The following is a 25,375-nucleotide window of genomic DNA, read 5'->3' on the forward strand; positions in this document are numbered from 1 at the left end:
TGATTTATGCTCTAGCCAATATCCCCTTGAAATTCTCCTCCCCTTCTCATCACTAATATTGCTGAAGGCAGGTGAAGCTAGTGTCCTAAGACTCACAGAGAAACTGCTCACTTTCACTTCGTTTTTAACAATTATGCTGCACAACACACTTCTCAGATTCTTGCCTGTAAAATAAAAGTGACACTGAACTCTCAGGGCTGAAGAATAGCTAATAAACTGTGCTAACCCTTCAGAGATGCAAAACAATAGCAATCACTCATCAGTTTGCTGAGAGGTGACAGATTCCAATTTCCTATTTTCCAGAGACACTCTCCTCATTACCAAGCAAAACCAGACTGGTTAACTTGCCCAAGATCTATAGCTTGCTGCAGTGATCTCATCGGTCTGTGTCCCTGATGGGAACTCAAGCAGGTGGTGTGGAGAGCAGCGAGATGACATATGGAGACATATTGCCTAAATAGGCTGATCCACCAGGCCAACTAATTTTCCTTCTGAGAAGAGCAATTATTTTAAATTGCCCTATATCAAAATGACTTTGTTCTTGCCACTAAAATATAATGTCAATAAACTATAATGTAAATGAGTGCCTCCTGCTACTTTGATTTTTAAAAATTAAAGATTAAAAAAATTAAGAAGAAGAAGCAGAGCCCACATTGCTTTATTTAGAATTAAGACAGGATCACAATTCAAGGCTTTACAACATTAAGCTGGGATGTGTAACTCACACTATTTTAGAAGCCTTTTGATGGTATTACAAAACTACTCTGTAACTTTGTTTTTAAATTGTATTAATTCTGCTGAAAAGTGTTCTTTTGTGTGAAAGAACATGGTCTCTTATAGAAAGTGATAGATACAAAAATAAGGATGCTGGAGAGTAGATGTTGGATAGAGGAGAGATAAAAAAACTAACCTGCCCAATCTGTCTAGAACCAGAACTTAGGCTGGTTCTATCAAACACTCCTTATGAAAGAAATGCATTCAGAATTCCAAATAAGAGTTTTGAAGGAAAATTTTAGTATCTGTATTTAGATTTAGCAGCCGTAAAGGGAAATAGGGTGTTGCTTTATGAAATTGAGAGAAATTATGAGCAGCTGGAACATTAAGGGCACATTGTCAGAGGGAGTTTTCATTGCCAGTTTGGAATGAAGTTCCAGAAGAGTCCAGAGCCATGATTTAAGCACATAAGATCTTACAAGCCCCAATCTAGTTAATTTTAGCATGTATAATATCTAATCCTTGGATTATTTGATTGATAGAGCCATTAAAGATACAGCAGTTAAAAGCAGATACAGAATGTAATTAAATTTTATTACATTTTACAGGTTTTTTTCTTTAGAGATAACCATTTTTTAACTTATGATGAGAGATTTTTGAAATAAAAGACATTTTAACAGAATGACTGAGTTAGAGAGCTTGACTATCAAACTACAAAGCTGTTCTCAAGGTAAAGTATCTAAATGCATGTAAGTTTCCTCATGTGAGCTGAGTTTGCCGCAGAGACATAATACAATGAGAAGAAAGTCTCAGGGTAGACAAAGACATAATTATCTTCTATATTATTGAATAAATACATTACAGCATAATAAATCATCTTAACCCCTTTTTCTTCAAACTCAGATAAAAATTGTTTTCCCAGCTTCTTGCAAAGAGCTTCCAAATACTACATCCATTCCTGATCTCTTTGTTTTCTCCCAGAAATCTTTAAATCAAATCAAGATAAGCAGTTTAAACCATTGAATTCGTTCTGTCATCTTTAAGGATTTTCTCTAACATTACTCTTCATTTGTCTGGACAAACAAGCTACCTGGGGTTGTGGAGGACCCTATCATCTCCCTACACATGAGGAAGATCATTTGGGGTATATTAGAGTACCACAAGGGGGAGTGAGAGTCAAATATTTTCAGTTGGGATTTCAGAAGGAAACCATCCTGACCTATGAAGTATTTGTATTAGGAATTCAAGGAAGAATCTGAAGAATCTGGTGGAGAAAGTCCCTTCCCTGGAAGAACCCAGGATCTAGTAAGGAGGTAGGTAACAAAAATTAATTACATTAGAAGACAAATAATGCTGTGGGACTAAAGACTTATGGAACTTAGAAGACAGCTTCGCTTTCATTAATATCCAATCTGGCTAACAGAGTTCATTGCTTCAACCGTCTCTTAGCATCATACCTTAATATCCTTGGCACCTAGTCCTTCCAAGGCATCATCCCCTTCCACAGCCTCCTCTTTCCCCACATCCTTTTGGATTAATCCAAACAAGTTTTTCCTTTTGTTTGGCCTTCCTTGAGATGCTACCTGCTCCTGTGGGTAACTCTCCTTTCCTTCTGTGTCTCGCCACTGCTGTTTGTTTCCTGCAACAGCACTTACCACTTTCTAAAATGAACATCTTTGTTGAGTTACCTGTTTATTGTCCACTTCTCTCTAAAATGTATGATTCTGGTAAATTTTATTCACTTCTCTGTCCTCAGTGCCTACAACAACATTGACTGAATTTATGAATTCATGCAAACTGAAATCATTTTAAATCTATAGGTTCCAATCCCAAATGGGTCCCCACCGCTGTTCAACAAAGCTTTAGTCAACAAATTCCTTTCCTTGAGTTATAAGAACCTCCTTCACCACTGTTACAAATTCACTTCAGCAAACGATCTGGTCCTTCACACCCCAATGGCAGCCCCCCTAAGGACCTCATGGGTTTAGGGATATTTAGGGTACTGTCTGATCTGTCTCATAGTTAGCATCTCTGCTGCATTAGGCAAGGTTTCCTAGTCTCTCTTTTAAATGCTTCTCCTGTGGCTTTTACATAAAACCATTCTCTCTTGGTTTTTGTTCCTCAGACCTGCTGGATCAAAATCTCCACAGACAAGACCCAAGTGTGTGTGTGTGTATTTCGAGACAGAGTCTTGCTGTGTCACTTCACCCAGGTTGGAGTGCAGTGGCACAATCATGGATCATTGCAGCCTTGACCTGCTGGGCTTAAGTGATCCTCCCACCTCAGCCTCCCAATAGCTGGGTCTACAGGCATGAGCCACCATGCCCATCTAATTTTTTTTATTTTTATCTTTTTAGTAGAGATAAAATCTCACTGTGTTGCCCAGGCTGGTCTCAAACTCGAGCTCAAGTGATCCTCCCAGCTCAGCCTCCCAAAGTGAGAGAATTACAGGCATGAGCCACTGTACCTGGCCTGTGTGGTTTTTGTTTTAAAAACCACTGATACCCAGGTAGGATTGACAACTTTCTCTGGATTTCTTCTCTTCTCCTTTTCTTGTCCAGGTATAGCTTTAAACTTAGTAACTGGGTAAAAGCCAAAGTAAAGTTATAGGGGGCTGGGCTGGGGGGGGACACATTTTGCCTTAAAACTGCTTTTGCCTGACAAACACGTCTCTTTTATTTGGATTACATGTTTCCAGATCATTACAAACAGGAAATTTTAATCAAGATGCCCATACACACAGCTTACAGAAAGGCAATTGTAAGATGCATGTATTCAATATTTATATAAGTTTCAGAAAATATTAGTTGCCATATAGAAGAATATTGCTATACCATAGTGATTATAATTTGGGGGAAAATCATTTGAAGGGATGATGCCTCAGAAGGACCAGGTGCCAAGGATGTTAAGGAATGTTGCTAAGAGATGGGGTGTCCCCACTATTGACACCCCTCATTTGCCCACTCTCTTAGCTTCAGCTTCCTACCTAGACCCCAACAATACTCAAATCTATGACTTTAAGATCACAGAGCCTCTTTCTCCCTCAAATGTGAATTCCTAATTCTCAATGGATGAGGAATCCTTTCCACCTGATATTTAACAGGCCCCATTGGTATACCACTTTCTCTCCTAAACTTCCTTTCTTTCACTGAGTCCAATGGACTATATTTTTTATTTAATTTTTTTCTCCATCTCTCCACCATTTTGAATCTGGATAATCAGGTCTTGTTTAAATGATTGGAATTGCTTTTTGACAAGTCAGCCTACCTCCAACACTAAACATGTTCCCTCCCCCCCACTGAAAAACTACTAAATACTTTCATAGTTATCTTTCCAAAGAGGCAATCTGATTATTTCCACTACCATCCCCTCTTGTTTTAAAAGCCTTCAGTGGCTCTCCCATTAAGGGCTAGAGTCAAATCTCCTTATTCCTGCATGCAATGTCCTTTGTGATCAGACCTCAGTTCACTTCCCAGGCTCATCACCCTCCTATCCTCCCCAGGCCTTTACCAGCTCTCACTATGTGAGAGTTTGAGAAGACGTCACTAAATTGTAGCCTTTCAAATGCCTTTAACTCCTAGGCATAGGCTTATGCCTCCAAAAATGTAAAGTAACAAAATGTGGAAAATAATCAGTTTATTTTTATTTTCTGGTTGGTTTTATTTCACATGCTAAGGTTCTTCTAAATGTATTCTGGCTTCCCTGCAGCAATTCTGCCCAATTCCATTTTACCTGAAATGACAACAGCAGCAAAGTTCAGAAATACTGCCACCTTGTGATCACAGAGTAGGTGAAAAGTCAAGTGGTCCTCCCTTTATACATATGTTTACAAACAGAGGAGCTGAGAACTGGAGAGATTCCCTGACCCGTCCCTCTTTCCAGGCCTTAAAACTAACAGCCACTTGCTTACTGCTAGAAACTCAAATTTACAAAACTTTACCTTTAGTGTCTACCTTTAGTGACTCTCTTTTGTAGAGTTTTATTGATTTCCCTCAACCAGATTATTTAAAGATACTGAAGGACACACTTATTTAAGCCATCTTCAGGTTCAGGTCCTTTAAAGCCCAGAGAACTTTTTTAAGCCTTTTACTTTTAGGAGGTATGTGCTCCAGACTATAGCTGTCAACTGTATTAGGACAGTGGTGAGTTGAGGCTATTTGCCAATACAAACCCAAAACAGGGCATGTAAGAAGTCCTCACGAGCTGCTTATGGAGAGAATTAATGAGTAAACAAATTAACAGCAGATACGATGATGACTTTTTTTTTTTTTTTTTTTTTTTTTTTTTTTGAGACGGAGTCTGGCTCTGTCGCCCAGGCTGGAGTGTAGTGGCCGGATCTCAGCTCACTGCAAGCTCCGCCTCCCGGGTTTACGCCATTCTCCTGCCTCAGCCTCCGGAGTAGCTGGGACCACAGGCGCCCGCCACCTCGCCTGGCTAGTTTTTTGTATTTTTTAGTAGAGACGGGGTTTCACCGTGTTAGCCAGGATGGTCTCGATCTCCTGACCTTGTGATCCGCCCGTCTCAGCCTCCCAAAGTGCTGGGATTACAGGCTTGAGCCACCGTGCCCAGCTACGATGATGACTTTAAGAGTGGAGAAAAATGTTTCTAATGTTTTTGAAAGCAGTCATTTCATTTTGAAATGTCAATTCCATCTTGAAACATTGACATATTCTATACTCTTGAGCTATTTTTAAGGTGGGTTTGAATAAAAGAATAATGGAGGTGCAGAGAGACGAAGTGACCTCTGTCTAGTGGCATACCAATAATAAATAGGTTCAGGGCAACTCAGGGCATCGAAAAGATGGATGAGGCCGAAAGGAAATGTAAAGCATATTTATTCAAACCCCTTTTGATATTGCTTTGCAAAAACAGGTTCATCTAGCTCTTCCTTTCTCTCTCTCTGTCTCTCTCTTTCTCAAGACAGGATCTTACTCTGTCACCCAGGCTGAAGTGTAGTGGTGTGATCATGACTCACTGTAACTTCAACCTCCCAGGCTCAAACAATTCTCATGCCTCAGCCTCCACACCTGGCTAATATTTTTATTTTTTGTAAAAACGGGTGCCCACGCTGGCTCAAATTCCTGAGCTCAAGTAATCCACACACCTTGGCCTCCCAAAGTGCTGGGATTACAGGCAAGAGCCGCAACACCCAGCCCTCTTCCTTTCTTTGACTCTACTTCTTAGCTATTATTTCATCACATAGACTAGCTTATATTTTAAGGTTTGTTCTCAGAATGATTGTTTTCAAATGAGTTAGACCTGGATTTCTCATAAGCAGCCTAGTAGCCACTGGAGACTTTTGTGCACAGGTAAAGAATTAGCTGCTTTGAAAAGTCATTGGTCATTCCAAAACTCACTGGTATCATGAGACATCACAGAATATATGCTTTGTAAATAATTTGTTTTTCAGAGTCAATAACTAATTACCAGTTCATGCCCTATAAATAAATCAATATTGGAAATTAAGTCTAAGTAGATTCATCACAGAAACGATTGGCCAACTGACCAAACAGCAAACTTCATGATTTACTTCTTGGCTTAGCTGCTCTCTTTGCATTTCCTTTTTAAACAGTCCTCCTCCCCCATCATTATTATAATAAAGAATGAAAATGGACAAGGTGAGGCAAGGCTAGACAGGTGTGAATTTAAAATTCACTGATCCTAGAAATTGTTTGCAGTTTTTGGGTTGTAAGAAAGTGAAGTAGGTCTGACATGCTGTCTCACACCTGTAATCCCAGCACTTTGGGAGGCTCAGGCAGGAGGATCACTTGAGCCTAGGAATTTGAGACCAGCCTGGCAATATATGGAGACCCCCATCTCTACTAAAAGTACAAATAAAAAATTAGCAAGTCATGGTGGAGCGGCCCTGTGGTCCTAGTTACTCAGGAGGCTAAGGTAGGAGGATTGCTTGAGCCCAGGAGGTCGAGGCTACAGCAAGCTGTGTTCGCAAGGAAGAAGATGAAGCAGGTTCTGTGACACAGAACAGAATTCAGGGCAAGTGCAGGGCTGGACAGCCTCACACTGTAATTCACACTCAGGGCAATAAACAGAAAAGAATTTTCAGAATGAAATCATGGCATTGATCTGGTCATCATCTCCATGCACTTAAGTTTTTGAAACAAATTAACATTGTCTCCTTAAATGCAATGTATCCTTCTGAGGCTCCATAAGGAACTTTGCCATTTAAAAACATTAAGTTTTCACGATAAAGAGACCTACTTTGGCCACAGTGAAGATTATGACCAGCCAATTGGCAAATGCCAGAATAAATTCATGTGTTTCTTTTCCTTTCATTCTGCCCATGTTCCATGTATATCAGTTCCACTTAGCTACGTTGTCTGCTCCTTTTGACTTGCTGGAATATCACAATGCAAGTCTGGTGGGCACAGAAATTCTAGGATAGTGTCTAGTCTTAATTAAACACCCCCAACTGTGGTGCAGTCAAACTTTGAGATTTTCATGACTCCTGAGCCCTGGACAAAACACAAGTATTTTATGCCCAGTAGAGTTGAAAGCCGAAATAAGCAAACAAGAAGGAGGAAACAAATAAGTAGAGATTGCAAAGGCAGAGAGGTAAAGATGGCTTAGCTCCAGGTGGTCAATGATGCTCTATCCAGATGAGGGCCTTTGGGGCCCAGAGCCTACATGTCCTGATGGGTTTTCAATTCTGAGCACAAGATGTTCATCTGAAATGCTAATTTTCCATGTTCGGCCATTTGCCATCCGGATAAAATTCCCAGCACAGCTTCCGCACAAACTAACGATAAAGTGGCAAGCTCTCAAATGCCTTGAGTGGTAAACCATGTAACTAACCACTTTTCTTTGTTTTCTTCCACAAGCAAGATAGAGTCGTCTATAATATTAACTTCAGCATAAATATTGAAACTCACATAACTTGAATATTGAAAAAAACTTCCAAATGGTCTTTGAGTTTAAATAGCACCTTGAGACTCCCAGGCCCCAGAATAGCTCTAAAACTCAAATGACTAACCAACTTGCCATTCTTTGACTTCTCTAATTTCCATATTTCTTTTTTTTGTGTGCTGAAATTTAGCCATCTCCCACATTCTTGATCACGTGTAAACAGTAGATAGACCAGGCATGGTGGAGATAGCAGCTAATTAATATCATTCAGATGGAAGGGCTTTCATTTTCTGCCTGCTTTGGGGAAACTATTCCCTGGAAGAATTTCTTTGTATGGAGATATTGGAAAATCTTATGTCCATCCTGTGGACAAGAGGAGATATTGTCTTGAGTCTGTAAGGTGGATTTGATAACTCCAACCATCTGCTTTTGGCAGTGTGTGATAACACATGGTCGGATGGCTTGCCCTGCCCTCAACATATGCACGAACATGTTTAACATCACTTTACTGGAGTACCCAAATGTTTCTGGTTTACCTGCAGAAAATTCAGCTTTTAAAAAAAAAATGGGGAAATGCTATAGGTCAGCATTCCAGTCATGCACCAAGCACACACCAAGGGTTGTTTAGTAGGTGGCCCCATGTTGGGCACAGTCCTCTCCCTAAAACTACAGGAAAGGCACTCCGTTCTCTCACATTGGATCCTTCTTGCACTTTCATTCTCACACGTAACAAATCTCCCACAGGCAGACAGTTCACAAAGGCCATATGGATAGAGAAGCGTTTTGTCTTATTTTAAAATTTTTTTTTACAGAACTGATATGCAGATTTAATAAACTGTCTAACTCAGTATTGTCAAGGGAGTAGGGCAAAATTTTCATATAATTATATTTGGCCCCATTTCACATGAAAATATCCTTTATGACTTAGAGTACATTCTTGGTGTATATATTTTAATGTATTACTCACATTCTGCCTTTTAAATAAAACATGCTGAACTTGAAGTATCCTCCATGAATCTTTGATGTAATTAAGAATAACTGATTCTTCCACTCCCCAATGCCCCCAGGGCCTGCTTAGGTATTTGAAGCTGTTTCTTGCTACATAAAACATCCCAGACTGATTTTTCGGGCTGTCTTTTTAAGTTGTAACATACTTTGTTTCTTGGAGCCACTCTTGGTGTTTTCATTGTGTTGATTTCTGGTAGCCTTGCTCCTGAATATTGTCTAGATTAAACCTTGCATGGCTGTGATAGGTGATTATTTTATACTTACTAGCATACAGCAGGACGTTTATACATATCCACATGTATGGCTATTTTGATAGTTCATGATTTAACCCCTACTACACAGAAAAAATCTTCTTTTATGTTTGCAGAACAAAACTTGGAGATGTGAGTTCTGGTGGTTTCAGGCTCACTTATTTGTGGCCCTGTGTGACATGTTGAGCAGGATTTAAAACTTGTACTTAACAAAGTTTAAAAGAGCTACAGGTCACACACTTCAAAAAGCAGATCTGCAAATGACAAGGATCTAATACATTGCATTTATACCTATAACACAGATGAATTAATTAATGGCAATTCAACTCTCTTCAGGAGCCAGTGAGTAATATAAATGTGTGAATGAGCCAAGGTTAAGATAGCAGGGAGTACATGAAACCAGGAGTGCATGCCCCTCCTGAAAATGCACATACCCTTAGAATACGTGCTGGCTCAGGCATTTCCAAGTCAAATATGGCCTCTGGAGCATTATAATTTCATTTTTGGGGCTATCTCCATCACTGGTTTGCTTTTTTTTTTTTTTCATTTAAGGACAATATAACATCATTTGCCCTTATATGGGCAAGATCAATTGAAGAACATTTTCTTTTTGAATGTTCTGGTAGATTTTATTATGGAAGTGATCTTCCTTTGAAAGTGTGAAAGAGTATATAGTTAACACAATATGGTGGAAATGCTCTGATAATTGTTTTAGTTCTTCTGCAGTTTGGGGGATATTCATGACACTCAGTGAGGAAGGAATATGGTGGGTGACTCTGAACAAGGGTCCCAGAGTCAGATTATGGAGGTTCGCATCCCTTGTCCTCTAGTTCCCAGCTGGACAATGCTGGTCACATGTCCTCTCCTTCCTAAGACTGGAAATTTCTTCATCTGTAAAGTAAGATGGGAGGCCAGGCACAGTAGCTTACACCTGGAATCCCAGCCAAGGCGGGAGGACCACATGAGGTCAGGAGTTTGAGACCAGCCTGGTCAACAAAGTGAGACCCTATCGCTACAAATTTTATATATATATATATATATTTTTTTTTTTTTTTTTTTTTTTTTAATTAGTCAGGCATGGGTGTGCACACCTATAGTCCCAGCTACTCAGGAGGCTGAGGTGGGGGAGGATCACTGAACCAGGAGGGCCGTGACTTCAGTGAGCCATAATTGCACAACTGTACTACAGCCTATGTGACAGAGGGAGACCCCATCTCAAGAAAAAAAAAATAATTTATGATGGGAACAGTGTCTACTTCACAGAATTGGCCTGAGGATTACATGAGACAAAGAAAGATCTCACAACAGTGCATGGCAAATAATAAAAGCTCAACACATGATGGTTATCATCATTATCATCATTATAGCATTATATTTGACCTTGTAACTAATGTGTTTTCTTCATTCCCTGTGATTCTAGTAGTTTCTAGTGGCCTCTGGGATTGGCACACAATTAATCAAAAGCATTCATTGCTCCCAGGAGGAAGGTGGGTAAAACCTACAACAAAGACATCAATTAAAGTGCTAAATTAATTTCTGCCCATCTCTAACATAAATAACAAACAAGAAAGCAAGGCATTCATTTGCAGGAGGCTGGCTTTGTTAAGAGAGACAAAGATTTGTGTTTCCAGAGAGCTAGACAGTGGAGCACTGGAGGCTTTGGGCATGCTATAAGTCACGGGGAGAGGAAGAATGTACACGTGTGTAAACAGTTTCCCTCTACACCGAGGACAGACAGCAGCTGTCCCTGGAGGACTGGAGGGAGGATGGAAAAGAAAGGAGAGAGCAAAGGCATTTAGACACCAATAAAATGGTGACTCACTGCCCCTCCCCATCCCATACCTCATTCCCAGCATCTAGCCCCAGAACAAGGCAATATTGAACCCCCAAATTTGTTTTGAGTATTTAAAAGTTTGGGAAATCCATGCCCCAATTCCTGTATAGAGCTCTAGGAGAGCAGTTTCAGAGTGGACGGTGTGATACTATAAACCACAGTAGAAAAATATAGCTACTCCTCAGATTCCAGACGCAGGAAGAACATGCGTGGATGTCTAGGTGTGTGTGTGAAGCAGGAGGGCCCCAGAAATATTTTCTTAAGTTTAGATTCTGACCTGACTGTATTTCAAACCAGAAGCAATTGAGTTTTGTTGAATTGGCAAAGTTAATTTTCTACCACTGGGCCAAAATAGGGCTTGCAGGTTGATTTGCATAAAAATAAAGTTACCAATCTGAGTCTAATGAATGTTTAAAACGCTTCCCCTTTTATTATGATCTAGTCACTGATTTCCAGGAAGGTGTGTTTTGCTTGCTTCCCTGTGCTCTGGATTGCCGGCTGCTGGCTCTAGTCATTAAGGAAACAAGATCATGACCCTGAAACTTTTAGACACTCAACCAACTCTGTGCATCTGTTTTATGCTCTGCCATGATCTGCTTTCTGTATTTTGCAGCCACATGGAAAGAGCAATGTTTTAAACCTTCACTAGTGCTGTGGATCAATTCTGGCTTGGATTCTCATTTGGGATTGATTCCCCTTGGGCAGGAATGTGGGTGCTATATCACTCCCTGAGCATGTCAGTAAACATCCTCCCTTTCGGCATAGCTGTTCCATCATGTCTTGCCCAGCACCCTGTGGGTACAAGAGATCACAGAGCCCTTAAATTTGGCCATTTCCTAGGAAGCCACACTTCTATACACTAAGTCAAATTCTCAGGTATCTCTTGGTTTTGCTCTATTCTCACCTCTCAAGCTGACATACATTTTCTAAAATTAAGACTTCCAGAGACTTATCTGTAAAAATATTTTCTTAAGAAATAATGTTCACTTTATGGAGGAAGAAATACAACTTAGAACTGCTTTGTGGAAGCACAGAATAAATTTTTATAAATGTGGACATAACTATGAGACTCCTGGAATTAAAATTAAAAACTGTGATGTGAAATTTCTTCGACGAATGATATATGGATTCAGCTGAGTTCTCTGCTACAGCATTCATGGATGCCCCTCCCTCCAGGAAAACACAGACTGCCATCAAAAATGACAGCATCCAGGTTGGGTGTGATGGCTCACGCCTGTAATCACTTCGAGTGGCTGAGGCAGGAGGATTGCTTGAGCCCAGGAGTTCAAGACCAGCCTCCTAGGAAACATAGTGAAACTCTATCTCTACAAAAAAAAATATATATATATACAAAAATTAGCTGGGTGTGGTGGCACATGCCTGTAGTCCAGCTACTCAGGAGGCTGAGGTAGCAGGATCACTTGAGCCCAGGACACTGAGGCTGCTGTGAGCTCTGATTGTACCACTGCACTACAGCCTGGGCAACAGAGGGAGACCCTGTCCCAACAACAAAAAAAAAAGAAAAGAGAATAAGTGCATCCATTTTTGACAGGCACATATTGACTGCTTGGCTCCCACAGCCATGTGGGAGCTAAGGCTCCATTTGGGGGATCTGTGCTAGCAGTGGCCTGAGCTGGATATTTCACTGATGGGTCCTTATGTAATCATCCAGTGGGTTCTTTCTGCCCACTACACAGACAAAATCAATTCACTAAGATCATGGCATTGCAGTAAAGACAGAGTTTAATCCATGGGAGGACAGTCAAGAGGGAATCAGAGTTACTACTTAAATCAGTCTCCCTGAAGGCTCAGAGTTAAGGTTTTTCAAGGATAGTTTGGTGGGCAGGGGGCTAGGGAATAGGTACTGCTGATTAGTTGAAGAAGCAATTATAGGTGTGTGGAAAATGGTCCCATGCACTGAGTCTACCTCTGGGTGGGACCACAGGACTGGCTGAGTCATGAGGGTGCATGTGGAGACAGCCAGTCATCAGAAATGCAGAAAAAACATCTCAGAAAAACATCTCAAAAGGCCAATCTTAGGTTCTACAAATAGCGATGTTATCTATAGGAGGAATTGGAGAAGTTACAAACCTTGTGACCTCTGGAATAATGGTTAGTTATTGTTTAATTACATCTACGTCTTCGCAGAATTGGGGACCCTTTCTCATGAGCCTAACCTTGTGGCTTTTCTTTAGTTTTACAAAGGCAGTTTAGTTTTGGGAAGGGGTATTATCATCTTCACTTTAAGGTTAAACTATAAATTAAATTCCTTCCAAAGTTAGCTTGGCCTATGCCCAGAGATGACTGAGGAAAGCTCCGAAGTTAGAAGCAAGATGGAATCAACTATGTCAGATTTCTCTTGCTGTCATAATTTTGCAAAGGTGGTTCCACCGATGGCTAATACCCGGGTCCTCTCAGGGTCTCAGTCCAGATGGATTCAGAATACAGGACCACCACAGTCCAGTTCTGCCTCATCTTCTCCTCCAAAGCACTGAGTTATTTCATGTGCATAGGGCATCAAAGCAGCTTATTAACGTGGTGTATAAGTAGAAAGAAAAAGAGAAGACTAGGAAATCCAGAAGAAAATCCTGTTCTATCTTTTGAAATTCGTATTCATTCCCAAACATGAATGCCAGCATTTGCTCATGTGCTGGCCAAACAATGCAAACCAAAAATGGAATAAAAAACAACAATGTCTAAGACTTTCAGACTATCCCATATCAACTTATCTTGAGGTAGAATTTTATTTTTAGTGACCTGCTGCTCCTACTGGTACCATAAACTTTCAGATTTAAATTTACAGAAAACATCAATTGCATGATTGTCCCAAAGTACTTGTCCTCTCCCATTCTTGCCCTCTGCAACTCTTAGTTGCATTCATAATGTTAACTTACCAATTTTCAAAATTCCTTTTTCAATTGGATGGAACTATATGAAAAATAAAAAAACTAATGTGTAAATATGGTGAGAAAAATCTAAGGATGAAAGTAAAATTCAGAGAGGCAATTTCAATGCCCCTCATACAACCAAACCCTTTCTACCTGAAATTTCTCTATCCAAATCTGATCTGTGGGCGCTCTCCAGAGCAGCCTCTGGAGCAGAATTGAACTTTCTGGAATGAAGGCAATGTTCTAAAACTGACCTGTCCAATATAGCAACCATTAGCCACATGTGGCTATTAAACACTTGAAATGTGGCTGGTGTGAGTGAGGAACTGCTTTTTTATTTAATTTTAGGTAATTAAAATTTCAGTCTTTTAATTTAAATAGCCATGTATGGTATGATAAGAAATACTATTTTGGTCTTCTTTTCCCATTTCTTGGCACATGGCGCTTAAAACCCTTGCAATCTCTGAAGTAGTCATGTCTTTCTATATACACCAGTCTCTCAGACTGGTGGCTGGGGGCTCTGGACAGCCTCAGGCTAGGGGAATGGGTGCTGGGGAATCCAACCACGTGATTAGAGGTCGGAATTTTGAGCTCCAATCCCCCCACCTCTGGAAAGGAAGAGGATCTGAAGGTTGAGTTGATCCCAGTGCTCAACGATTTGATTAATTACACCCACAAGATGAAGCCTCCATAAAAACCCAAAAGGATGAGGTTTGAAGAGCTTCTGGGTTGGTGAATGCATAGAGGTGCTGTGAGAGACAGTGGCCCAGAGGGGTCATGAAAGCTCCACATCCCTTCCCCCGTACCTCGCCCAAGGCATCTCTTCCCTCTGGCTGTACCTAAATTGTATTCTTTGTAATAAACTGGTAATTTTGTAAGTAAACTGTTTTCCTGAGTTCCGTGAGCTGCCCTTGCCAGAGAGGACCTGTTATTATCAGCTAAGTCAGACGGAAGTTATGGGCAACCCGGGGCTCACTACTTGTGATTGACATCTGAAGTGGGGGACCTTCTTGGGGGACTGAGTCCTTAACCTGTGGGATCAGATACTATCTCCAGGTAAATGGTGTCAGAATTGAGTTAAATCGTAGGACATCCAGTTGGTGTCCTCAGAGAATTGGAGAATTGCTTGTCATAGGAAAAAGCTCTACACATTTTGGTGACCAGAAGTGTTGTTGGGGGTGTAGAAGAGAAAATACTGGTTTCCCCCTTCAAACCATGAGGCTAGTAGCTGCCATTTTTGACAGCACTACTCCAGAGGATTTTACTCTTAAGGTTATAAAGAGCAAAGCTCCAAGGGGGTGGGAGGGAAGAGGCCCCAGTACCAGGCCTAGGCATAAGGTAAGCCACTACATTTGACCTTGCTGGTGATTCTGTTTGGAGCTTCTGAGAATCCCCAAAGCTGACACTGGGAAAATGGAAATGGGCTAAGATGCCCTTTATGAGTCTCTTCCAGGCTCATGAGAATTCTGCTCTATTCATTGTGTAATTGTAGTGTCTCCCTTCCTCCAGACATTTTTCTCATTTGGAGAAGTGTTGGTTGCTAGGAGACTGAACTGCCTTTTCAAGGAGAGTACTTTAGAGAGAAACAATTCACGTGATTTTTTTCTTCTATAAAATGAAAATTTGTAAAATATTTGCAATGCATAGTGAAAAAGTCAAGCTTTTACATTTCTTTGTATATTTGTTTTAGCAGTCATAGAACCTTTCAATTACTTTTCCCACTGCTTCACACTGCAAGAAAGAAAAAAAACGGACTGCCCTTTCTGTAGTACTTCTTAAGAAAAAATAACATTCCCAGGCTTGCTTCCAGAAATGGCGAGGTGATATCTATACTGCTTACCTCACAAGGGAGCTGAGTAAGAATCAAAATAATGACATTTATAATGGAAATGGAAATTGCAAAGCACCAGAAATAAATCAGTATTGCACCCAACAGCTCGTAGTTTTATCCAACTACATATTCTTACCATGATTTTCATAAACTTACAAAATCATGCAGTCTGAACACATTTAATAATAAAAGAGCCACAACTTGGAGAAATGAATAGGTCTCTTAGGTTTCTAACTTCCAGACAAAGTTGCCATTATACTGCAATGACTTCTCAGGGAATGTGAACAAAACTCCTTTAAATGTTCGACTAGCTCTTGTAATCACTGTCAACAACATTTAAACCTTGGATAGAGAGTAGTCAGCATGAAATGACATTTCCTCTCTAACTCACCTAATATGATGCCTGGTACACAGTAGGTGCTCATTAAAGAGTAGTTGTTAATAATGATGATAATATCCTAGTTAATAAGGATCTTTTCTTTCAAATTTCTTGGCCCCTGCTTTAAAAATCCAGCTGTAGTAATTTTTTTATTGACCAGCTGCAAAATTCTTTAATGTTTGAGAAATTTGCCTATATTAATTGACAGTTTGAAGCAAAAGAGCTTTCTTTCTTTGTATATCTGAGCAGCAGAAGAGCCACCAAAAAGGGGACTAGGAACAAGTTATTTTACAAAGAAATATTTTGGCCAGGCGTGATGGTTCATGCCTGTAATCTCAACACTTTGGGAGGCTGAGGCAGGAGGATCATTTGAGCCTAGAAGTCCAAGACCAGCCTGGGTAATACAATATATAATGAGACTGTCTCTACAAAAACAAACAAACAAACCACACTATCTGGGCATGTTGGCACACACCTGTAGTCCCAGCTACATGGGAGGCTGAGGTGGGAGAAATGCTTGAGCCTGGGTGTTTGAGGTTGCAGTGAGCTGTGTTCACACCACTGCACTCTAGCCTGGGAGCCTGGCCAACAGTGAGACTCTGTGTCAAGAAAAAAAAAGAATGAAAGAATTTATAATGTAAGAATAATATGGTTGAAAGAACCTATTTGATAATTATCATAGATGCTATATTTTTTCAGGTTATCCACGGCTTTTGTGGAGCCCATACTCCTTAGAAATAGTTCAGCACAGGAGAGCACCCCAGGGGTCCTCTTTTGTTAGAATAGCTAGTCTTTTAAAAGTACTCAGATGTAGACAAGCTCCTCAGGGTGACAACTAGCTTACAAACAGCATCCCACAAGCACACAAAGCCAGTTTTGTACTGCCTCAATGTCTGCAGACCTGCCTAGGGTCTCAACCATGACTGGGCATTACAACCACCCAGTTAACTTTAAAAAATATTGGTGTCCGAGCCACTCCCCAGGTCAATTGGTCCCTGTTTCTGGGAGGTGAGGCAGGTCTAGGTGGCTTTTAAAACTCCCTGGGTGGATCTAATGTGAAGCCAGAGATAAGAACGAAGTCCTTAAGCTGTTCTGATTCCAGGTTTCTTTGATCTCAACCAAGCACTTGCAGGTCCACAGCACTAGCTAAAAGAACTGTGAGATCAAAAGTTTCTCTGCCCCATCTGAAATTGCTAACATCAGATCCTCACTGAATCTGCTGCGCTATTTCTGCACCTCTCTCTCCCCCTTTTTCTCCCTGCCTTACTCTTTCCCTTTGTCCCTTGCTTTCTTCTCTCCCTTGCTCTCATCTCCTTTTCTGTCTCTCTCCTTACTCTCTCAGTTCTGCTTTGAGAAATCTTCCCCCTCAATATCTCCTTTGATCCCTTTTACTTTCTTCCTCTCTGATACTTTATCTCAGGAATCCACCTTTCTTGTTTCTCATTTATTGTTCCATTTTTGTTTCATTTGTGAGCCAAACTAAAAGATTGTGTGTGTGGTGAGGGAAGAGCAGGAGGGTTGGAGGGCAACAATCCAGACTCACACAGAAAAACATTGAAAAGAAAAAAGTTCAAAAGGAATCAATGCCACCAACTTTCAAAGCACTTGAAAGCAGCCACAAGTCCCATTCCAAATCTCTCTATCCTCCTCTAATTAGACTTTCCTTTCCTTAATCATCAGCATTCAAGAAAACGAAAAACAAAACAAAACAAAAGCCCACGATTTTGTTTTTAATGTAATTTAATGCTTTTCTCTTTTAATTAAGGGTATTACAACACCACTGTGCTAGTCTTGGCTTCTTTCAGTATTCAGTTCTCCAGTTCAGTGGCTGAATGCCTGCCACCATGGTGGCAGTAGAGAGCTGCAGATTGAGAAATTTAAGATCTTAAGTAAAAACCGTTTGGAGGTCATCAAGATTGAGAGTAAAACCATTAGTAATGATAAGTTCTATACCATGAATTTCCATTTGACATCTCTTACTCTCTGGAATCCCTTGAGGATCTCCCACATAGTCCATTTTAGTGAGGTGCCCATAAATCTGTTTAGCATTGCTGAAGATAAAACACAGACATGCGTTGGTCTCTGTGTCCATACTACCATCCCAAGTGCCCCACATATTTGATAGTTTCACTCAGCAAGTGTTTGTGCTTATCTCTGCCTCCACTGTCCTCAGTCCCCTGTGCTGGAATTACTCTCCAGTTGTCACATTTGCTCCAGGAACAGCCATCTGAGACTGCAGCTCACATTTTGTGCTCATTTTTGCCATCCCTGTCTAGTTCTCCCATTACCTCATTTAACCCTGGAAGGAGTGGCTTAAAACTTACTCAATAAAAACCCAATTCCTTGGGACTGTTGTAAATATATACAGAAAAGACTTCAGTATGCTAAGATTTTTTTTTTTTTTTTTTTTTTTTTTTAATAAAAGAAAAAAGGGGAAGAATCAGACTGGTTTAGATTCTCTGGGCTTTTGCCAACTGACCTAGGAACCCAGACACAAGAATGGGAATGTTTCTGGAAAATGCTTCCTGAGTTCCAAACAACCAATTTACAGCAGATATAGGGCATAAAGTCAGCATACAGCTATTCAGTCAGTAATTGCTGTTCTGGGAGTTGTGAATTGAGGACTGCCTAAGGTGATAGGAATCCAAGTGTGCTGTTTGAATAAATAAGACAATTTTGCCTTGTAAAGCCTTCTTAGCCTGTGGGGGATGCTTAAATGGCACTGGCTAAGATTCTTTGGAGAATCAACACTGATGGCCTTGGGGATGAGAGAAGTCAAAGGAGAAGGACCATACCAGGGAAGTGGATGGGTTCCAACATTTCCCACCTCCCTGGTGTGAGCCCTTGCTGCTGCTGTCACCCCCTCAGACTTCCTTGTGGCCAACAAAAACTAATAATAACCTGACTCCTTTCAGGAAACCAAAGATAAAGGAAAACAAATAAAGCAGGATTCAATGAGCTAAGGATCAAATGTTTAAGAACAATAATCTTTCAAACTAACTAGTTAAAAATAGATGCAACAAATAAAAAATAAGCAAACATGATGAAAAAAGCAAAAGTAATATTAAAAGAGCTCAAAGAATAACTGAAAGAATAAAATTTTAAATAATTCAGAGTACATTTAGATAAAAAGACGGTAAAGAATAATTAGTATGGTGAAATAAACAAAACAAATCTTTATTAAATACTTTTTTTTTTCTTTTTTTTTGAGACAGAGGTCGCCCAGGCTGGAGTGCCGTGGTGTGATCTCAGCTCACTGCAACCTCTGTCTCCCAGGTTCAACCAATTTTCTTGCCTCAGCCTCCTGAGTAGCTGGGACTACAGGCATGAGCAACCATGCCCAGGTCATTTTTTTTTTTTTTTTTAAGTAGAGGTGGGGTTTCACTATGTTAGTTAGGCTGGTCTCAAACTCCTGACCTCAAATGATCCGCCTGCCTCGGCCACCAAAAGTGCTGAGATTACAAGTGTGAGTCACTGCATCTGGCCAAATACCTAATATTTTGAAAGGAAAAATATTCTATATAAATTCAAACTGTGTTAGTGGGTATTGTGCCAGAAATAGGCTATCAGTGTAAATATCAGCTACTAAATGCTTAAAGTATTCATTTTTTCACCAGCACATATCAAGGAAACATTAGTCAGCCAGCTGAATTATGTAAATTCTCTCCCTATAATTAAATTATCATAGTACTAATTAAAACAAGTATATACTTTTTATACCTGCATGTCCTTAAACAAATGTCCATTTCTATCTAGCCAAACACTAAATGACTGTATTGTAAACAATGCATGAATTCTAAATCCCATAGACCAATGCACAGAACAATTTCATTTTGCTTTTCAAGATAGCAAAAAGACTGAGAATAAGTCTCACTCACCCATATGAATTTTCTATGCAGGCATTATTCCTGGGTTATCTAGAGTTGAATTGTTAATGCTATTTAATTTTAATAGCCTTCTCAATTTTAAATCCTACTTGCAGAATATATACTCTGTTTATGCTATTTCATGCTTGACTTGTCTACATACCTGGGGAAAATTTTTATTTTGATTTGCGTTCAGAATTTTTTTAAAACATTTGCAGCTTGGAAACAACTAATATCTGAAAGCACGACCAAATAAATATTCTCTCATTCATAGCACCCAGCAAAGCCAAGATTGGCATGAATGAATATGCTTTCCAAGCCTTGGCTTTTCTTGGGATCAAGATTTTGCCTTGTATTTTTGCATGTACAGAAATAAGAACAAAAAGCACAAATATGTATTCAATTTTTGCACTAAGTTTTGGGATACTTATACAACTTAGAAATATTTCTCTATGTATCCATCTATCTATTGTCAGGTAGAGTCCAATGGCATGAAAGGAGCTACGCTGAGTGGAAGAACATCAACTATGTTTTTAATGGTCATTAAATGAAGTCTCAAAAGTGAAGATATCTAATCAAGTCCAATCCCTGGAACAATGTAGAAAAGATGGACCTAAGAAACTAAAATTGAAGTGTCTTTTTCATGGATTTAGTGCAAATTCCCTTTAAGAAATTGATAAATTTCACTATGGACTGGTTGCTAGGATACCCCTCAAAATCTGTTAAAGTAAGCTCTTTCCTTTAAATGACTGGGCAGGGTTTCCATTATTTCAAAATGACTTTGAAAATCATGATGGGTGTTCAATCTAAGTGAATGAAACAGGTAAATGAATGGCCCTTAAGAAAAATAAATGACCATGAAGGTTCTAAAAAATAATTAGGCTCTCTCATAATGATATATTTAAAAGTTAGCTTTGCCAAGGAGGTTCAGATTTTCAAACCTGAAAGGAAGAAATAAAAATCAAATGTGAAATGGACAATGTGAAGTTCCTTGGGGGCAAAGGCCTACTGCTGTAGAAAGCAAGGGACGGAGTTTACATTTAGAGTGGGCATGTTGTTTGCCACTTATCATCTCAAAAGTCCTTTTTCTCTGGAACTGAAAGTAGTGTGGGTGCTTAAAACATTTCACATGTTGAATTTCTGTAAGCGCTCTTACAGGAATGCTCATATCCAGTTCTGTTACAAGTAAGGCAGGCTGGGGTAAAAAAGATGAATGAGTTCTAGAAAGGAAACTAGAAGCCTGACTCCTGAGCTGAGGACACAGAGTGAATGTTCTTTGATATTTTGATATTCACATCTCTGGAAACTCATTACATATGGTTGTTTTCCTTATCTCGTTTTGTCAACTATGGATAAAAATTCTGAAATCAAGAGTGATCCTATATCACCAAAAATGGCAGCTTTGATGTCAGTACTACCTAAAGTGATCTACAAATTTAATGCAATCCCTATCAAAATCTTAATGTTTTTGCTTAAGCGGAAAAAAAAAATCCATCTTAAGATTCACATGGAATCTCAAGGGACCCAGAATAGCCAAAACAATCTTAAAAAGAACAACTTCGGAGGGTTCACACTTCCTGATACCAAAACGTATTACAAAGGTATAGTAATCAAAATAGTGTGGTACTGGCATAAAGGGACATATAGACCAATGAAACAGAATAGAAAGCCTAGAAATAAATTATCCATATGTAGTCAAATGATTTTCAACAAGGCTGCCAAGACCAGTAAATGGGGTAAGGACAGTCTTTTCAACAAATGGTGTTGGGAAAAACAGATATCCACATGCAAAAGAATAAAGTTGGACCCGTAAGTACCACCGTATACAAAAATTAACTCGAAATGAATTAAAAACTTAAATTTGAAGAGCTACAACTATAGAACTCTTAGAAGACAACATCGGAGAAAAGCTTCATGACACTGGATTTGACCATGATTTCTTGTACCTGACACCAAAAGCACAGACAACAAAAGTACAAATAGATAAATTGGACTACATAAAAATTAATCATTGTGCACCAACAGACACAATAAACGGAATGAAATGGCAACGAATGAAATGGAAGAAAATATTTGCAAATCATATATTTGATAAGGGTTTAATATCCAGAATAGATAAGAGATCCTACAACTTACCAATTAAAAAAAAACCAAACAACATGATTTAAAAACGGACAAAGGACTTGAATAGAGATTTATCCAAAGAAGACATACAAATGGACAATAAGCACATACAAATATGCTCAGCACTACTAAACACCAGGGAAAAGCAAATTAAAACCATGAGATACTATCTCATACCTATTAGGACGGCTACTATCAAGGGGAAAACAACAACAACCACCAAAAACAAACAGTGCAGCACGTGGGAGTTGCTACCAGACCAGAATCCAGGTTGGAGTTGGAACCATGGAGATGCCGAAGGAAATCCATCTTCCCTACCGACCCCTAACGCACCGGCCTTCATGGAAAGTATTTGGAATCTGTGCGGTACCGGTCCCATGGGGGCTTCTGCTCCTGCTCCGGGTCCTCCAGTCTCAGTGGTCACTGCTGGGCTGGGTCCCTCTGTTTTGTTTTTTTTTTTTTTAGACGGAGTCTCGCTCTGCTGCCCAGGCTGGAGTGCAGTGGCGAGATCTTGGCTCACTGCAAGCTCCGCCTCCCGGGTTCACGCCATTCTCCTGCCTCAGGCTCCTGAGTAGCTGGGACCACAGGCGCCCGCCACTATGTCCGGGTAATTTTTTTGCATTTTTTTTTTCAGTAGAGACGGGGTTTCACCGTGTTACCCAGGATGGTCTCAACCTCCTGACCTCGTGATCCGCCCGCCTCGGCCTCTCAAAAGTGCTGGGATTACAGTCGTGAGCCACCGAGCCCGGCCCCCTCTGCCTTTTTAAGGACCCCTGTGCCATCCCCAAAGAAAGCTTCTGCTCTGCTGGAGCCCAGATGGAGGCTGGAGTGACTGACCTCACTTGGGGGAGGAGAGAGGTATCATAGCGGCTTCTGATTCAGGTGCTGGTGAATTGTGGGAGGTGGATGAGAACCGGCCACTTATCGTCAGCAAGTTCTGCAAGTATGAGCATGGCAACATTGTGTCTACCCTCAGCGTTCTTAGCTGTCAACGGCAGCAAAGGCTTCAGCATCAAGGATTGGGACCTTGCTCAGCAGGCGGCACTGAATTCACACTGATCTCATGTTGGGCAGGACACCTGTACTCCTTCCTCTCTCCGCAAGGACTCTGTGTTTCTTTCCTGCAGTGAGGACTGTAGAATTTTATTCTGGCATACTCTGTGTCCCAAGCCGGCGTCACAGGTGGGCTGCAGTGTCTCTGGCTGCCTTCCCACCTCACTAGCTTGGCATCCTCAGCAAAGTGAAGTCTTCATCTTTGTGATGGGAATGAGACAGTCTCCCTTGTGGACTCCAAGAGAGGCAGAGGTGCTCTTGGCTCAGTTGTACGAGACCAATGTGTCATTGGGCTGGTGTTTTCCTTGCACCGTGTTCCCTTCCTAGCCTCTCACAGAGAAGATGGCTCACTGGCTGTGCTGGACTCCAGCCTTTCTAAGGCGTTTAGAAGCCAAGGCCACAGCTACTTTGCGAGAGATGCTGCTTGATCCCCATTCAGTCACTTTCTGCTTACCACAATGGGCCAGGACCATCAGTTCGTCTGCCACAAGTGTCCACAGAACCTCTCCCAGCCCCTGGACCTGAGAACGTTGCTGAGTAGATTGGACTTCAGACAAACAGCAAGTCCCCCATGAGAGTCCACTTCTTTGCCCCTGTCCCCTCAGCTTGTGAGGTAACACAGGAGCCTTCTGTAGTATGTTGATGAGTTAGATCTGGGCCGTTAATTGGCATCATCTCGCAGCCTGAAGGAGGCTGGATGCTGGGATCCTGTAGTCACAGGGAGGAAAAGCTTTCTTTAAAATGGGTGTGCAGATGCATCTGAGTGTGTGTGTGTAGGTTTTGGTGGGGGGATGGGGCAGTGGGGGAGGAATAAAAAAAATCTATCCCACATCTCCCCTAAACACCACTTCTCCCTCACTCCCCAAAAAAGTTGACAGAAGGGTTTTATTCTTCCCATGTAGCTGTCTGAGGAACTGGCCATGTCCGGGTTGGGGGAGGGCGTGTATGGAATGTGGGCATCCCTAGGTTCCTGGAAGCAGCTCTTATGCTACTTACAGAGATGGGATTGATTTTATTTTTTATAGCGCTTAATTCACCATTATGAGAAATGCTTCCAATCACAAAAATTCAGCCCAGCTCACTTTGAGGAAGAGGCAGAACATGTTATAGTTTTATACAACTCCTTGCCATTAAACTAAATCAGAAATCCTTTTTTCTGGATGAATTAAAAATGTGGCCTGTGCCTGTGTAATGTCCGCTGCTTTCTGCCCACTCCCTTCCCTCTGCTCCCCGCTGGTGTCGTGTATATGAAAGAGGAGTGTTTTTCTGTCACAGATGCCATAGAGGAAAGTTTGATGATGGAGAGCTTAAAGGCATTTTAATTGTTAGAAAACTGACACAGACTGTTACGGACAAATCTTTGCCACTTTTCCCACCCAAAACCGGCCTGGGGCCTGACCTCTTCTGCTCTCAGCCCCTTTCTCTGGATAGAGAAAGTCTAAATGCAGTATGTGTAGACTTCTAAAGTTTTGAAATTCAGCCTCAGGAAGAAAATGAAAAATACTGGCTGGTAAAATAAACAGTTCAGGCATCTTGTAGGCCTACCTTTTTTGAAAACAAAAACAAAAACGAAACAAAATAAAGTAAGTGTTGGTGAGGATATGGAAAAATTGGAACCCTTGTGCACTGTTGATGGGAATCGAAAACGGTGCAGCCATTTTGGAATACAATATGACAATTCCTCAAAAAATGAACAGTACAATTACCATGTGATCCAGCAATTCAACTTCTTGATATATATCCAAAAAAATGAAAGCAAGATCTCAAAGAGATATTTGTACACCCATGTTTAGTGCAGCATTATTCACAACAGTCAAAAGGTGGAAGCTCCCCAAGTGTCCACTGATACATGAGTGGATGAATAAAATGTGGTATATACATAAAATGGAATATTATTCAGCCTTAAAAAGAAAGGAAATTCTGACATGGGCTACAACATGGATGAGGACCTTGAGGACACCATGCTGAGTGAAATAGGCTAGCTATAAAAAGATAAATGCAATTCCACTCATATGAGGAACCTAGAGTAATCAAATTCATAAAGACAGAAAGTAAACAGGTGGTTTCCAGGAGCTGGGAGGAAAGAGGAATGGGGGTTTATTGTTTAGTTGGTGCAGAGTTTCAGTTTTGCAGATGAAAAGCATTCTCAGGATTGGTTGCGCAACAATGCGAATATACACAGCACTTCTGATGTGTATAATTATAAATGGTTATAATAAATTCTATGTGTATTTTACCAGAATTTTAAAAAAATTAAAATAAATGAAAATTCTTTGGAAAGTATAAAATATTACAAACAAGAGGCCTCAATTATTGAAAAATAAATTGAACACTGTCCTAAATATCCCAAGGGGAACAAAATCTTGAGCATGTCGCCTTTGACAGCAGCATCCTGATCCTTGTGTACTAAACCAAGTCTAGCGTGATATAAAGTTCCTTAGGCTGCATGTGGTATTATGTGCCACCCTTCAAAATTGATTTCAATCAAAGAACGAGAACAAATCTTGATTCCCAAGTCTTTCCACAACTTGCTTGCTTTTCAAACATAAATCATACATATTAA

General features: G+C 40.5%; 1 pseudogene; it reads left to right on the forward strand.

Moving 5' to 3' along the window:
• LOC100428681 (methylosome protein WDR77-like) overlaps positions 1–23,353 on the forward strand; it is a 32,883-nt pseudogene extending 9,530 nt beyond the window's left edge.
• The last annotated feature ends 2,022 nt before the right edge of the window (positions 23,354–25,375 follow it).

This window comes from Macaca mulatta, chromosome 5 (assembly GCF_049350105.2).
Source record: "Macaca mulatta isolate MMU2019108-1 chromosome 5, T2T-MMU8v2.0, whole genome shotgun sequence".
NCBI lineage: Eukaryota > Metazoa > Chordata > Mammalia > Primates > Cercopithecidae > Macaca > Macaca mulatta.